Genomic DNA, 17,442 nt, shown 5'->3' with positions numbered 1-17,442 from the left:
TGCAGAAAAAGGTCCACGTGGTTGTTGTTGTTGAGACGGGCCCTGCGAGGTCAAGAGACTCCGGAGTATGTTGTTTTATGTTGTGGTCTGGTCGGTTTAGTAGGTTGACCGGGCGTGGTAAACGAGTCGGTACATGTGTTAAGGGAGTGAAAGAAACTTCGACTTCGGGCTTTGACGAAATTCTAAGTGCACTAGAATAGATCATTGACAAGTTGAGAGTAGGTCTGCGGGTCAGATTTGCTTGCGAAAGTGGGGACCGAGAAAGATGGAATAACTGCCGAGGCTAGTGAAAAATCCCTAAGGTCCTGAAGCGATTGTGTTACCCTTCCTGTAGTAAATCGACAGATCTGTTTTATTATTATTTTGGTTGCTCGCGATACATCCTAGAAGTTGTTACGAGAGGAGCTGAGTGAAGGAGGACTAGCCGCAAGGCTTTGTCAGCCGCAGTGGGTGTGAGTGTGACGTCACTAGGAGCCGCGCTGGGATAGGTTGGTTGCAGAGAAGGGTCGCGCATGGATTGGATGCAGTCCGTGGGGCTCGATTGGAAGGGGAAAGGCAAGCGAAGAGTATTCCGGGAATTAAAGTCACCTATTGATTACAAACTTTGTGAAATAAAAGACGAGAAAATGAAATTTTTTAAAGCATTAAGGAGTGCGATGAAAGGGGAGTCTTACATTAAAGCGAGCGTAGGAGAGGAGACGCCGCCCAAAGGCACACCAGCTTACATTGTACTGGAGGAAAAGGGGGTAGCTCCGTGCCTTTGGCTAAAGCAATGGCACAAGTTGACAGAGAAACATGGGAGCGTAGCATTCCCGATCCATGGGACATTCAATATAAGGATTCTAGAGAATTTGAGATTCGCGATGTACGACATGAAGGTACCTCCAAGGCCAGCACAGTTTGAGGCTCTAGCGATTTGGGAACTGATGGCTAGACAGCAACAGCAAAATAAGTTCGAGACCAGGATAAGAAAGGTAGAAAAGACACTAGCGGACGCTAGGTGGGATAATGCACAGAAGGTGTGGAGGTCAGATGTATTGCAGGGGATAAAATAGTTTCCCGCAATTACTAAGGAAGAAGAGGAGACAGGTAAGAAAGCTACCTGTAAGACAAACAGGAGGTGTTCCAAGGATAGGGAGGACGAGGAAAAGTTGAGAAGAGAAGAGGAGTTAGAGGATGAGGAGTTAATTATGCAATTGCTGAACGACCGTCCACCACCTTATGCAGAGAGTGGACAAGGTCCAAGTACCAGTTCTGCCCCTCCGGCACCGGTACAGAACAGTGAAACTCAGAGTTCAGGAGCATCATCGGGGTCTAAGGACCCGAGTTTACTGTTCACCCCGCAGATACCGCAGGTTAGGAGAATATACCCAGATGTGCCCATGTTGAAACCAGCAGAAAATTATCAGCCGCAGATCCCAGGGTACTACAGCAGTGACAACAGTGCAGGAATGATTCTAGATCCAACCGTAAGGGGAGTACAGAATGGTCACAACCCGACATTGGCACAAGCTGAATCAACCCAGTTTTTGATGCCTCAAAAGCAGATGCAGGGGGGGACAGCACATGCTCAGATGACGGGGAGTCAGATGGGCATGCCGGCAATGATGACCCATAGTGTGGGAATGAACATGTCTCAGAACATGGGAAATGGACAAAACCCAGATGCGATATCGCTACCCATTACTGTAGGTCCACCGGTACCTTTGTACAGTCAGCCTAACTTAGGTATGAGCGGTCAGGGATCAATGCTGCAGAATGGGACAGAAAGGAGGTGCATAGAAAACACTCCAGGGATAACTCCGATAGCGGCCCAGCCAACTGGATCTGGGTCCTTGATAGAGTTTAGTCCCATATGTGCTCAGTCAACACTGGTGAGGTCGAGTCCCCCACTGGTGATACCGCTGTCATCGAATACTGAAAAGTTGCCGCAACCATCAATGGCAGTCGATGTGAATGCTACACTGATGGGGTTAAATGCGCAACAGCTGACACAGTGGTTCAACAGTCTGAATTCCACACAAAGCTCAGCCAGTGGGAAGGGAGAAGACTATCTGAACAGGGTCAGGTTGAACATGGAAGCGCAAGAATTGGTGGAAGGGACTATGGATGTGAATAGGTTAGAATCCTACTCGGAAGAAGAGCTGAGGTATCTATGTCCCAGGATTACGAGAGAAGTGAACAAGGTACATAGAAGCTTGCAAGAAATAGCTGACAAAAACGGGGTTGATATAGACAAGACAAAACACTTGAGCAGGAGCTATAGTTGGATTTCGGGACCACAGATTTTGAACACATGAGGTCAGCAGGCATGAAGGCCCACCTTAGAGAATTGTTGCAGAGTGCACAAGTGTGGAGGTGCTTAGACAAATGGGAAAGCAGATGGGTAAAGAGAAAGGAAAAGAGGAAAGACAGTGTCCCAGAGCTCAACGAGAAAAGACCACAGAGTAGTGATGCAGTAACCATGTTACCAATGAGGGAGACAGCAGGGGGAAAATTAATACATGTACCATGGCACAGAAGCGACATTCAGTCTTTTACGGATGATTTTCCCAAACTGAGAGAGAAACCGATTGAATGGTATCAACAGACTGATAGGTTTGTGAAGCTTGCAAAATGTCTCTGGGAAGACCTGAACACTCTCTTTGAGATTGTGGTTCCAGCAGATTTGTGGGAGGATTGCAAAAGAGCTGTAGGTTGGCCGACAGGGGGAACCAGAGAGAGACAGGGATACGGGTGCACCATCACCTATGGTGATGAGCCTGTACTATAAGGTGATTGAGCATTTGAAGACGAAGGTTGCCGCGAAAAATGTGGATTGGCAGAAGATCGATCGAACTGCCCAAGAGGCTAAAGAATCGATTCATAGTTACTATGAGAGGTTGTTGAAGGCGTTCAAGAACTACAGTGGCACGGAAACAATAGAGGCGAAGGACATGCTTCATTTTGTGTTCAGATTTGTGGAAGGGCTGAGACCAGAGATAAGTCAGATGATAAAGTCGCATTTGATTTGTTGGCAATCGAAACCGATTGATGAGGTGTTGAATTATGCGAAATACTGTAGCGATGAAATTGAAGTGAAACAGAAAAGGTTGAAGGAGAAAGTGATGATGATGCAACTTAAAGCAGCTCAGACAGGTCTGCAAGGTTTGCAAGGGATGCAAGGGTTCCAACAGCAGGTACCGCAACCACAGCCGCAGTTGCAGGGAAATATGATGTTTCAGCCACAGGCGAGAGGCAGAGGCAGAGGAGGTTTTGGGAATAATGGTCCGGATTTGAACACTGTTGTGACTCCGAATGGTGTGCAGGCATTGAAAAAGGTGATGCCGTGTCACGTGTGCGGAATTGTCGGACATTGGAAACGCGAGTGCCCGATGGTGGTGCAGGAAGGTGCAGGTGTTGGTCAGCAAAACAATGATGTCAATGCATTTCAGACAATGAGGGGACCGAAAATGAGAGGTCCAAACCCAAATTTTCAGACCATAAATCAGTTGCAGGGATTACAGCCCATGCAGCCGCAGCAGATGCAGATGCCCCGTATGCAGATGACGCAAATGCAGCCAATGCAACAGCAGTTTCCCATGGTACCTAATCAGCAAATGCAAATACCTTTGGCACCAATGAGTCAGCAGCAAGTGATGGTTCCTCCACAGGTCTCGGGTCAGGTAATGAATACCAATGGCACCGTACAACAGTTCCCATTACACAGTGAGAGTGGAATAAACAATGTGTGGGAGAGTGAAAGTTCAGGAGAGAAAGGAGATTGTGTGCTTGCAGCATCCTTGGAAGTTGATCAAAAGGGTCCGTACGTGGAGGGGAGAGTAATGGGTCATCGTGTCTCATTCTTGGTTGACACAGGAGCAACACGTTCAACTGTTAAGAGCATTGAAGTACCAAATTTGCCACTCTCAGGGAGAACAGTTCAAGTGGTGGGAGTAGCAAACAGGCACCTGACGAACCCAATAACAGATCCGGTACCAGTCAGCATTGGTAACTATCAAGGGTTACTTAAATTTGTGGTATGTGACTCAAGCCCGATAGCACTGTTAGGGAGAGACTTATTGTGCAAATTGGGATGTTCGATTATGTGTTCGAACAATGGAATAAAAATTCAGACGAGCAGTGATGGGGAAGAAGAGGACAGTGTAGAGGGGGATGAGATGGAAACTGTTGATGAAGAGTATCCTCTGATTTGTCTTTTCCTGATGATAACTGAAGAAGATATTCCAGCTGAATTACGGGAAACAGTCGGAAAGGAAGTGTGGGATATGACAGGGAAAGAGGTGGGATTGATGAAAGGAGTGGAACCAGTGAAAGTGACTGTAAAACCCAATGCAACCTTTCCCCAGACCCCACAATACCACATAGCACAAGACACCCTCATGAAAGTTGCCCAACTCATTGACGAATTTGTAAAGCAGGGAGTACTGAAAGAAGTGTTAAGCAGTCCATGTAATTCACCAATCATGGGACTAATAAAGCCAAGTGGGAAGGTCCGAATTGTGCAGGAGTTGAGGAAAATAAATGACATCATAGTCAAGTGTTGCCCTGTCGTACCAAATCCAGCTGTGATAATGTTTCAAGTCCCTTGCGATGCCGAGTGGTTCTCAGTCATCGACTTGTCACAAGCATTCTTTTCGGTGCCTCTTCATGAGGACAGCCAATTTCTCTTTTGTTTCAAATTCTTAGACAGAGTGTACAGTTGGTGTTGAATTCCTCAAGGGTTTTCTGAGTCACCGTCAATCTTCAATCAGATTCTAATGAAAGATTTGGAAGCATTAGAATTGCCATTCGAGTCAACCCTAGTACAGTACATTGATGACTTACTGATTGCATCAAAGACAGAAAGTGGCTGCACAGCCGATACCATTGCTCTGTTGAACCATTTGGGAAGGAATGGACATAAGGTGTCTCCTTCCAAATTGCAGTTCTGTCAGAAGAAAGTAAAATACTTGGGTCACCAGATAGAGAAAGGGTCACGGAGGATAATGAAGGAAAGAATAACAAGTGTACTTCAAATGAGTCCACCAAAGACAAGGAGGGAGGTGAGGAAGTTTTTGGGGATGGTGGGCTACTGTCACCAGTGGATTCCCAACTTCTCAACTCTAGCAAAGCCTTTACTGAAGCTGACCCAGAAGGATGCCTTGGATCAAATTGAGTTGAAAGGAGATGAGATGGATGCTTTTGTTGAATTGAAAGAGTGCATGTGCAGGGCTCCAGCTTTAGGTATGCCTGATTACACAAAGCCTTTCACATTGTTTTGTCATGAACGTGATGCATGTTCTTTGTCTGTCTTGACTCAAGCCCATGGTGGCATAAACAGACCAGTAGCGTATTTTTCAGCTACTTTGGATCCGGTCGCAGCAGCACTTCCAGGGTGTTTGCGCACCGTAGCAGCAGTTGGTATCAGCCTCACTCAGAGTGAAGGAATAGTGATGGGACACCCAGTAACAGTCATGGTCCCTCACTCAATTGAGATACTTTTGATCCGCTCCCGAACGCAACACATGACTGGAGCAAGACTCACAAGGTATGAAACGATAATTCTGGGCTCACCGAATGTGCAGCTGAAAAGGTGCACTACGTTGAATCCAGCAACCTTGCTTCCTGGAGAAAATGCTGAAATTGAGAACGCTGAAGACGTCGAGCATGACTGCCTTCAGGTGACTGAATTTTGCACAAAACCTCGACCTGACATTAAGGATACTAAGCTTGATGAAAATGACCAAATTGTTTTTGTTGATGGTTCATGTCTAAGAGATGGGATGGGAATTTTGAAAGCAGGATATGCTGTATGTACTGTAACAGGTGTCTTGGAAGCATCCTGGCTTCAAGGAGCCTATTCTGCACAAGTAGCAGAACTTGTAGCCCTTACAAGAGCATGTCAACTGTCTGCATTGATGAAAGTCACCATTTACACTGATAGTCAGTACGGGTTTGGGATTGTGCACGACTTTGGACAACTATGGTCGCAGAGAGGTTTCCTGACTTCTTCAGGATCCCCAGTGAAAAACGGGGAGAAAATAAGGGAGTTGTTACACGCCATTCAAATGCCAGCCGAAGTTGCAGTGGTAAAGTGTAGTGCTCATACAAAAGGACAGGACTATGGCCCTCATTCTGACCTTGGCGGTCTTTTCGCAAGACCGCTGAGTTACCGCCGCGGTGAAGACCGCCGACCGCGGCGGTGTGCCGCTGTGCGCATTCTGACCGCTGGGAGCGTTCCGCCGGAAAACCGCCAGCAGCCACACTGGCGGTCGGCGGGAAAGTGGAGACTGGTCAACCTCCACCGCCACGCCAGCAGAACACCGCCCACAGAATTACGACCCACATTTCTGTGTGGCGGTCTTCTGTTGGCGGTCTTCTGTTGGCGGTCACGTCCCTATGGCTCCCGTCGCCTCCCGGAGGACCAACGCACAAGGTAAGTTGATCGTCCGTGAGGGGAGGGGGTGGGGGGGTGTTGTGTGATGTGGGCGTGCATGGGGGTGTGCGTGTGAGTGTGTAGAGGGGGTGTGTGAGTGCGTGTATGCGGGCGGGGGGTGCTGCTGTGTCTATGGGTAATGTGTGCTGTTCGGCAGGTGCGCATGTCGGCATGTATGTGTGCGGGTATGTGTCCCCGTTGTGTATGTGTGTGTAGGGGGTGTGTATATGTGCATGTTGGGGGTGTGTGCATGTCGGGGTACATGTATGTGCATGTCGGGGTGGGGGTGGGGAGGGGTTCGCACCTCTGGGGGGTGGCAGGGGGGTGGAGGGTGTGGGGGGAGGACTCGGGTGGGTAGTGGGGGGTGGGGGAGACCCCTATCAGTGCCAGGGAAGGAATTCCCTGGCCCCGATAGTGCTTACCGCCATGGTTCGCACGGCGGTTCCCGCCCGCAAGAAACCGCGGCGGTAGGCAGGGTCATAATACCCTTGGCGGTCTTGGGACGACCGCCGGGCCGGAGTGCGCAAACTCCAGCCCCGCGGTCATGACCGCCGTGGCGGTCGGAGTGGAGAAGTAGCGGTCGGTCGCGGCGGGGACCGCCGCGGTCAGAATGCCATTTTTAATACCGCCGGTCTGTTCGCGGTCCGACCGCCGTCTCTCCGCCGACCGCCAGGGTCAGAATGAGGGCCTATGTTTCTCTGGGGAATGCATATGCGGATCAAGTCGCAAGATTTTGAGCCTTGATCTGTATATTACTCAGAGATGAATGGAATTCGATAAGCGAACCAGAACTCGAACCAGCTGAAGCATTTGCCTTGAAGGTCGTAGATACAATAGATGAATTAAAAGCATTACAGAATAACGTCAGGGAGGATGAAAGAGATTCCTGGATTAAATCACAATGTATAAAGAGACCAGACGAGTTATGGGTTTCAAACGAGGGAAAATTTGTTTTGCCAAATAGTCTCTTATCACAGCTTGCGCGGTTCTATCATGGGCAAGCTCACCTAGGGAGAGATGCCATGATAAGATTGTTCAAAACTGATTGGTTTAACCCCAGATTTCGTCAAGCTGCAGAAGCAGTTTGCCATCGATGTGTCACTTGCCAGCAGATGAACCCAGGAAAGGGAACAGTTGTGAACGCGAGCCACATTGGCAGGGCCAGTGGCCCATTTAGTAGAATGCAGATGGACTTCATTGAGATGCCTGTGCATGGAGGTCTGAAGTATGTGTTGGTGATTGTGTGCATTTTTAGTCACTGGATTGAGGCATACCCTACACGTAGAAACGACAGCCTTACAGTTGCAAAACTATTGTTGAGGGAGTTGATACCACGTTTCGGATTCCCGATCTCTTTAGAATCAGATAGGGGAAGTCACTTCAATAACGAGGTGATAAAGTTACTTTGCGAAGCGCTGAACATTGAGCAAAAACTGCATTGTAGCTATCGCCCTGAAGCATCAGGACTGGTGGAGCAGATGAATGGTACACTGAAATCAAGAATGGCGAAGATATGTGCATCGACAAATTTGAAATGGCCTGACGCATTGCCTTTGGTGTTAATGTCAATGAGAAACACCCCTGACAGAAAGACTGGATTGTCCCCGCACGAAATTCTCATGGGCAGGGCTATGAGACTTCCTGCAGTTCCCGCAAACGCGCTTTTGAATATTACAGATGATATGGTGTTAGACTACTGCAAGGGTCTGGCTGACGTGGTTCGCTCTTTCTCTCACCAGGTGGAGGCAACCACCTTGCCACCGATCCAAGGTCCAGGACACGCACTGAAAGCAGGTGACGGGGTCGTGGTAAAGAAGCACGTGAGGAAGTCGTGTCTGGAACCCCGTTGGAAAGGCCCTTTCCAAGTGATCCTGACGACAACTACCGGTGTGAAGTGCGCGGGGGTTCCCAACTGGATTCACGCCAGTCACACAAAGAAAGTGTTGTGTCCCACAGATGAGGAAGTTGAAGCGCTGAAACTGCCAGTGCCTGATAAAACAGTGCTGAGTGCTGAGACAGAGCAAAACCGAACTGAAAGCGAACAGGCAGGAACAGAAGAGAGGGAAACATTCTCTGAGGACGAAGCAAAAGACTCACTTGGGGAAGACCAAGGAGAAACCTCAGACAGCAACGAAGCAGCTGAAGGTGACAAAGAACCTGAAGCAGCTGAGGGTAGCAAAGAGCCTGAAGCAGCTGAAGGTGACAAAGAACCTGAAGCAGCTGAAAGTGATAAAGAGCCTGACGAAAGTAACGGTGACGAAGGGCTCGAAAAAGGTGAAAAAGCAGGAGAGCTTGATCAGAGGAGGGCTTTCCCAGAAGCAGACGATACAGAAAAAGAAAAAGAGAACGTGATTGATTCCCCAGAAGGAGGGGACAAGGCAGAACAGAACGAAACAATTCAAGCTTCCACAGAAAAGATCGCAGGTCCATCAAATGGACATGGTGCAAAGAGAAGACTAAGTATATCACCAATAAAACAGAGGACTAAAGAAAACTTGAACGACGGAGAAAGGCCAAAAGTGAAAGAGAAAAGAAAAGAAGTAACTGTCGTGGTACCATCCTCAAGTGAAGGAAAAGACTTGGCCAAAGAGGAAAGTACCAGCGAGGCAGAATCGAAAAGAGAAGCAAAATTGAAAAGGAAAAGGATACCAAACAGGAGATATTCCGGTCCAGAATGGGCATATGCAGTCAATGACGATTGGACTGACGAATTTGTATCTCTAAGCCTCGAGAACGAAGAAGAAGAGATACCAATAGAAAAGAAAAGTTTTATGGACGCTGTTGATTGAAAGGGTGATAAATGACATTGCTTGTTACAATCTAACGCGATACAACCAGCTGAGATATTGCTAAACCGGATGAGACACTTGCTGAACTGATAAAGACTGAGTTATTGCCGAATTGAGACGAATGCTGCTAACCGAGAAGTGACTGGCCTCTTGAAGAAAACTGTGTGAACATTGCGCTCGTTCAGCTTTGTAACTGAATTGCTAAATAGTTTCTTTATAGGTGCTTCTAGCTCTCTGATTCTATATAGATCATGACGCAAAACAGTAGAAAGAAATATTGTAAATATGCGTGTATAGGCTTGATAATTGCATGTGTACTAATAATAATGGCAATAGTGCTTGCAATGCATGGTAAGGGTGAGAATTAGAAAATTGATGCTTCTACTTTTGCTCCTGTTACTGTCACTGAACTAACCGCATTGAAAAGACTAGAATTAGATGAGAGACACTTGCATGATAAGAAAGAGCTTTCGTATAATGTTTTCTATCGCTTATTAACAGAATATGTTGAGACTATGGATGCGAAAGATTGTTATGTGTGTACACAGATACCGACATCAGTAAAGGAAGGGGTGACTTATCACCACATGCCTCTTACATACGGGATTACATGTAGTATAGTAATGTCTAGATTTTATGGTCAAACTAACATACAGTATTTTTACTCAAATTATGATGTTACCTTTGCATATGTTCCTATAATAGCGCAGCTAAGCCAGATTGCTAAAGATTGGGATGCTAAAATAATGAGGGAATTTTTCGAGCCAATGCAACCTTTTGAAACGGCTCACGCTCATAGGGAAAACCTTACCTGCTCGCTCTCTGCAGTAGAAATAAGCTTTTTAGATCGCACAGATGATAGAAGGGCACAAATGAATGCGAAATTAGAAAAGGAGCTAAGTAAGAGGACTTCAGTAGATCATTATGATTTTGCCGCAATAAAAACACAAGGGAGAATAGCTTTAGATGCTTGGCATGTAGGGAAATTTTGTATATATTGAGGTGAATCCTATTATGACAACATTTTTGTAGGAGCGAGTGAGTGTAAACATACGTTTATCTTTAAGGCCAAATGGACATTCATGATGAACGGACTTGACCCTGTCATACCAGGTGTATATTACATTTGTGAGTATAATGCCTATTATCGTCTTCCAAAGGGATGGTGGGGGAGATGTTATTTGGGTATAGTGTTCCCAAAAGTTTATCAACTGGATGACCTATCGATGATTCAAAAGACATCTGGATCCCATCATATCCAGAAAAGAGAGACCGCAGCTGCTGTGGTAGGAAATATATTTGGAGCCATGATTCCTTCATTGGGAGTTGTGTTGAATTCCATCAAAATAAGAAAGTTGTCTACTATAGTGGATAACATGTTGACAAAGTTTTCAGGTGCTATAATCCTGATAGATGCTGAACTTGCAGCGGAAAGAACTATGACTCTTCAAAATAGGCTTGCTTTAGACATTCTTTTAGCAAAGGATGGCGGCGTTTGCAAAATGCTTGGTGCACGACACTGTTGCACGTATATTCCAGATAACAGTGTGAAAATTAAAACAATGCTTGCTAATCTAACAAAAGAGAGTGCAGATTTGAAGGAATTGAAAGAACCAGGAGTGTGGGAGAAGGTTGGAAAGGGAATTGCGTCAGTGGGAAGTTGGCTTGGTGGCATTTGGAATGGAATATTGCTAAAAATAATACAGGGAATTCTAATAGTTCTAATTTGCATATTTGGAATTTGGGGAATAAAAAGAGGAATAATAATGATAATGGAAAGAATTAAGAGAAGGAAGGAAGAGAAAATGATGAAAAGAATGGCAGAAGAATACAAAGCGAAAACTAGGGGAATTAAAAGGAAAAGAGAACTGACAGAATTTTAATGGAATAAAATTTGTGGACATGGTTTTGTGTGATGACAAGTAGTCATCAGAGGAGGGATTGATGAAGCTGAGATGAAGGTTTTACATTTATTTGCGCATAAACGTAGTGTGAAATAATCATGTGTGACTTTAACCGAACTAATAAAGATTGTACGGGGACAAAATGTGCCCTCAGAGTAGTTTGCCAACATTTATAAGCGTGCTTTATATAACGTGGTGTATTAGAATTGCACTAATTCAACATAATCATAAACGTGTGCTATGATTTGCTTGTTTGAAATGTTTAGCTTAGCATAACTCTAGCGGAGGCTTCGGCCTAGTTGCCTGGTCTCACGGTTTAGATGCTCGTATTTTTCCAATGTGCTAATAAACGTGTATTTTTGCTTGAAGCTGTACTTTTCCACTGAGATCATTCACATGCTTATCTTAAGGTTTCGTGCCAGCCTGGCATTTTTCTCTGCTCCAAGGTCAATCTGCAGGTGCGGACAATGGAAGCTCTGAAAGTGAGTTAATTGGTATAAAATGTTGCAACTTGCGTACCCGTCTCCAAGGATAATGTATGCTTAAGTAAAAGCTTGAGAACTGTTGTTTTTGATTGGACAATTTGAAGTCAACCTATGAACCCTCCAATGGAAGACCCTACTGGATTTGAACTGTTGTCTATTTAAACCAGGTGCACGAGAGGAAAACAGCCATTACAGCTATTACCAGCCCGATACCCGCCATTTTGTAGGACATTGCAGCTATTATGGCCCACCTTGCTGCGACGCCATTTTGAAAGAAACTTTGATGCTTTCTCTAATCGAGAGAAAGAGACTTTAAATGATTCTTGCCCTAGAGACTTTAACTTTGATCCCTTTGCATGAAGTAGTAGTTTTATCTTGCCGCCGTGAGGCAATTGCCCCGTCCACCTTGCCCCTTTGCCCCGTCCCATGCTGATCGAGAAACGGTACCTGTGAGACGAAGACTTCCTTGAATGCTGATCGTAATTGGTAAATATGAAAGGAAATTGTAAAATTGCATTGTGTTTCTTTTAGGTAACCAACTGCTGATTTTGATAAGATCCCTAGTTAGGAGTTTTCCAAATGTATGTTGCTAAATTGTTTTGGCATGAAGTCCCACATGCCGATGCTAATTTGTGGTTAGATGAGGATTCTTTTTGTTGCACGATGCAATTTGAGACCTGGTTATGCTGACTAAATGTATGCAATAAGTTCATTACAGATTATAGTATTAGTGATTTGCATTGCTATTATCGAATGCCTTGTTATTCAAATGCTGCATAGATTGCACCTGTTTCGCCGCTATGGACAGCTATTAATGTTCATTTACGTTTATCATTTGGTGTTGAGACACATCTATATCGTGCTAGCTTTGTTAATATAGGGAAATAAATTCACTAACTTTGAATAAACGGGTGTGGTTATTCCTGACTGAAAGGTCAGGGTTCGCCGAAATGTATTCTGGATTAATTGTTAAGTGTTATGTTGATCAGGGTATTGCTTATGTTCGTTATTGATTATTGATTTGATAAAATTGACTGGTCTCGGGTGAAGAGAGTCCCACTTAGCCAAAAGATTCATCGGCCTAAAGAGCGTCCAAAGTAAGGGTAAATTATCTGTACGGAACGCTCTATCATGGTTCACTGCCTCATGGCCCTGGACTCTGCATGTTTCACCTCCAGCCCTGAAGCCAGGCACTCCACAAACTGGCCTATGTTCAGGCTCCACCCAGAGGCCGTCTCTCACCCGAGCTGACATCCTTATCTCCATGGACATGCTTCAGGGACGCTCTGACTTTTGGAGCAGCAAGGCCTCATCTGCCACTGTGAGTGCTTTTCATTTATTTCTGTCAACCTGGTTTCCCTCAGCATAACCAGTTGTGGGTTGTATTCTTCCAGTATACTGCCACATACACACTGGAAGGCACCTCATCTTACCCTATCCAGTGTCATCACCACATGGTCCCTGAGTGTGTCTCAGCTCCTTCACCACTCGCAAGGTTCTAACCACCCACAGGATTGACAGTTGTTACACTGCATCCAAAAAAAAAAAACAACAACAAATCCACATATGAAATACATACGCTACTAAGAGAAAAAGGAGGGGAGCAGACAAACGTAGACATTGCACCACAATAAATTCCTGCTGGGGCACACTCAGCTCTCCCACACCATATTGACATCCATTCCCGTGCTGGAACCTTTCCTCCACAATGGACCCCCATCCTCTCTTACAGCCAAGTGGAGGGATTGAGTGGAATGCCTAGAGACATATCTTGCAGCAATAGACGTTCCAAATGCCAGGAAACGGCCTCTGCTCCTGCACCTGGGAGGAGCTGAAACACACAAGATAGCACGGTCACTTGTAGAAGCATGACCAACACACACCTATAACACGCTGAGAGAAGCAATCACAATGCATTTTGAACCCCTCGCAAACCCTGATTATGAAAGATTTCTACTGTGCCAAGCAAGACAACGGCAGGATGAGTCTGTGGAACTGGCCAGCACATGCACTTTGCCGGATGCTGAAGATGAGATCAGGGCGCACTTCATATAAGGGTGTTTGTCGACCAAATTGTGGGAAAATGTTCTTCAGGTGCCAGGGATGTCAATGGCCAATATTCTGACACGGGGTCATTCTAAAGAACCAATCAAGACTGAACCAGTTCATGCCCTTGCCACCACCCCGCAAGACCAGAAGAATGTTTGCCCGAAACCAATCACCACCTCAAAAACATGCCACTGTTGTGGGGGCCCTACACCCACCAAGGATCCTGTACAGCCCAGGGAAGGTAAGAGGTGTTTGACATGCAACAAGATGAATCACTTTGCAAAGGTCTGCAAATAGACATCCAGCAAATCCATGGCAAAGATCCAAATAGTGCAAGTTCAAGAGCTGCCTATCACGCCAGACAGAGATGATGAAATGGACGACAATGGCATGGAGAGGACAGTGCATGTCATCCACGCTATGCAACGTGATGAGACGAAGGGACGCTGCACCCCCAAATGCATGTTTTCTGTGGAGGGAGACCCTGTTTCTGTGCTTGCTAATACCAGGGCCTCCATCAATATAATGGCTGAATGAATGTTCCAGACCCTTCCAGGCCCACCACTACTCTGATCCACCAACACGGAGGTATACGCTTTTGGCTCACCAACAGCGCTATCCCTGGCTGATACATTCACGGCAAAGATCATGCACGAGTACCAGATGGTGAAAGCCAGGATTTATGTCACCTGAGAAAGGTCAAGGATGCTACTCAACTGCAAGACCGCTGAACGTCTTCAACTTGTCACGTTTGCGTACAGTGTACACCTGTCAACCATTGATGCTTTGATAGCAGACTATTCCAAGCCATCCAAAGGCATTCGATGCCTCAAAGCCCAGATGCTACATCTGCACATAGACAAATCTATCCAACCTATCACCCTCCGTCATCGCCAGGTGGTATTTCACCTCCGTCAGAAAGTGGAAGGCGAGCTGAAGAAGCTAGAGGAGGCTGATCTCATCAAGCAGGTTGATGGCCCCACACCATGGGTATACCCTATCTTTGTAGCTTGCAAGCCCAAACAACCTGGCAAGGTCAGGATCTGCTTGGACATGAGGCTCCCCAGTCAGCTGATTCTCTGAGAAAGACATCTAACTCCAATGGTGGATGACATAGTAGTTGAGGTGAGTGGCTCCTGATGGCATTCAAAAGTGGATCTCCAAGCCAGCTACCACAAATTGATGTTGACACCCGAGTTGAGGCCAATCACCACTTTCACCACTTTCTCCACCTATGTAGGCCTCTGAAGGTGCAAGCGCCTCAAACGGCTCCAAGATAGTGGGCTCACGTTGCACTATATGATGTGCACATTCTTTAAAAAGGAAGTCTGTTTTTTCGGCTACAAGTTTTGGAGCAAGGGGTCATGCCAGACCTAACCAAAGTCTAAGACATCCATTCCGGTCCTGCACCAAACAACATTACCGGTGTATGCAGCTTGGTCACCTATTGTGGATGGTTCATCCCAACCTCACAGCTCTGACAGCTCCCCTGCATGAGTTAACAAAATACACCACTGCCTGTAATGGGGCCCCATGCAAGACCAAGCCTTTCAAGCTACTAAAGATGCCCTGTCAGAGAAAACCAAACTGGTGTACTTTGACCCCCGAAAGAAGTCAGAGTTATCTGTAGATGCCAGTCCAACAGGACATGAGGCTGTGCTCTCCCAGAAACAGAAGAACGGGGATGTGGCTTCCGTGGTGTACACCAGCCAGTCACTCAATGACACCGAACAAAGATACTCTCACATAGAGAAAGAGCCCGTCGCCATCCACTGGGGGTGTTGACACTTCCATCTGTACCTCTATGGTCACCCGTTCATGGTCCACACTGATCTCACACCTCTCATCCCCCTATTCTCGGGGTCTTCATCGAAGCCGCCCCTGAGAACAGGTAAATGGATTCTACTGCTCCAGGAGTACTGCTTTTCAGTGGTCTATCGCCCCAGTTCTTCGAATCCCGCCGATTACCTATCCCAGCATGTCCGATGCCACTACTCAGGAGGAGTAAGAAGCAGAGGAGGCCAAGGAGTATGTCAAGCTAGTGGTGGAAAGAACAAGACCACTTCCCATTTTACTGGAAGAGACCATTGCAGAAAGTCAGAAGGATGACTGCCTCCAGTTGGCCATGGCTGCAATGTACTCTGGTAACTGGGATAAGGTGACTCACAACCTCTCCCATTGTACACCAGAAGCAGGGCAACCCTCACCTCCCTTTGGTATGTCTGAGGATGCCCAGCATCTTGATACCCCAGACCCTCCAACGGCGGGTGGTGGATCTCACTCAATCTACCCACCAAGGCATTGTGAAGACAAAGGCCAGATTGAGACACAAAGTCTGGTTTCCCTTTTTTGATCATCTGGTAGAGAATATGATTAGTCAAAGTTAAATGTGCCAAGCTACAGATCCAACTGAAGCTCCATCACCTATCCTAACAACATACATTCCACCCATTCCCTGGCACAGTGCTAGTGTGGATTTTGGCAGTCTGCTGGATGGTCACCACATGCTCGTCGTGGTGGATGATTTTTCCAAGTAGCCATAATTAAAAATAGTTGAAGCTATATCAGCCAATCAAACCATTCTGCGCATTGTGAAGATCATGAGCTACGCACAGACAACGCAGACCCCCATTCACCAGACAGGATTTCGCTGCGTCAAATCAGTAAATATCCAACATCAAAGAATCACCCCCTCTTGGCCTCAGTGAAGTGGGGCACCTGATGCAAACATTGAACAAAACCATTTGCATTGCTGTGGCTGAAGGGAGGAGTGTGGCTTGTGCCCTGTATGCCTGCCTCCATGAATATAGACAAATCCCACATTCAACTACTGGAGTCATCCCCAATGATTTGTGCATCAATTGTCCTGTAAATGACACCATACCTCGCCTAGAAAGCTCCTCAACTCTGAGAGATAAAGCATCTGACGCTCTTCATTGGAGGAAAATGAAGAATGACAAGATGCCCCTTAAGAGGAGGTCCCAACATCTGGTGCTCGTAAGAGCAGTAAGGTCCTTCTGACGTTTGAGCCCAATCCCTGGAGAATAATAAGAGTGAAGTGCACCATGGTGACTACTGCGAAAGGGACTGAAACGATCATGAGGAATGTAGCTCATTAAAAATGTTACCTGCCGGCCTGCCATCCAACTCGAGGAGACGTGACAGTGCCCAGAGAGGCGGAACACGGCAGCGATGGAGAGAGTGACCCTATTGCAAAGAAACCATGGGCAGTCTGCCCTGGAGACAGTATGGACACTGCTGCTGATGACCACATTAACTTTCCGCAAGGACAGCCCCAAAACCTATCTATGGCCGAGTCTGGGGGTCCCAGGTCAGTGCCCGAAATCAGTCAGCGAGGTCTGCGATCACAGAATCTGAGGTACCACCTCCGGCCCAACCCAGCCGGATCATCCCAGCTCCAAGACTTTGTCCAGGACTGAGAGAAGAGGTGATCACCACAGCCATCCATCTTATCTTTGTTGTTCTTCTCTTTCTCTCTCTCTCTATCTCTTTTTCTTCTGTTTTGTTTTTGCATATTGTGGGAAGGATGTTATGTTGTGCGCTTTAGTTTACTGTTTGTCCGACCCACTGCCACTTTCACTGCAGGGGTAATTTGTTGGTATTACCCTGACACGTGATTACACATTGGTCGCGACCGTCATGAGGTAACACGAGGGAATAAAAGTATCTGTTTTTCCCCTGGGAAGGGCAGTTTACAATTAAGCATTACAGTGTCTGTCAAACATTTTTGCATGCAGCTGTTTCTTTCCCCGGCACGACTATTGCATGTATGTGCT

The sequence above is a fragment of the Pleurodeles waltl genome, chromosome 2_2 (assembly GCF_031143425.1).
Source record: "Pleurodeles waltl isolate 20211129_DDA chromosome 2_2, aPleWal1.hap1.20221129, whole genome shotgun sequence".
Classification (NCBI taxonomy): Eukaryota; Metazoa; Chordata; class Amphibia; order Caudata; family Salamandridae; genus Pleurodeles; species Pleurodeles waltl.
Note: the sequence above shows the minus strand (reverse complement) of the source record.